The sequence below is a fragment of the Corvus brachyrhynchos genome, unplaced genomic scaffold, assembly GCF_000691975.1.
Source record: "Corvus brachyrhynchos isolate BGI_N302 unplaced genomic scaffold, ASM69197v1 scaffold692, whole genome shotgun sequence".
Lineage (NCBI taxonomy): Eukaryota > Metazoa > Chordata > Aves > Passeriformes > Corvidae > Corvus > Corvus brachyrhynchos.
The window spans coordinates 110,882-111,510 of NW_008236762.1; positions in this window are offsets into that span (position 1 = coordinate 110,882).

A 629-nucleotide genomic window follows, 5' to 3' on the forward strand; every position below is an offset into this window, starting at 1 on the left:
CATGTAATTCTCATTAACATCAAGGCGACTTACAAGTACTCATTTGGGAAAGACAGAACCCAAAGTGCCTCTAAATGCTTGTGACAGGGGTGCCCAGATTGCCAGGTCCTACAAGCAACAATCCAGCATGTTCATCTGGCTGAGAGCCTTTCCCTCTCCAGTGACTCTCTCAGCCATTCTGCGAGTCCCACTGCCCCAACTGAGATGTCCCCCCAGACACTGACACAGTCCCCCTCTACTTCCCTCAAACCCTCCCAACAACGCGAATCCTTCACTGCCTCCTCCAAACTCCCACATCTCCAAACGTCCTGGGCCATCACACCTTGCTGCTGCTAGCCCACTCAGGGAGCCCCGGGCTGGGCATTGGCACCGCGGGCGTCCCAAACTGGGAATGGGAACTGGGGAGCATTCCCGCTCCCTCTCCCGCACGCATTTCCTCTCCCTCTCCCATTCCCTCTTCCGCGCCCATTCCCTCTCCCTCGCCCATTTCCTCTCCCTCTCCCATTCCCTCTCCCGCACCCATTCCCGCTCCCTCTCCCTCACCCTCTCCCATTCCCGCTCCCTCTCCTGCACCCATTCCCTCTCCCATTCCCGCTCCCGCGCCCATTCCCGCTCCCTCTCCCCTTCCC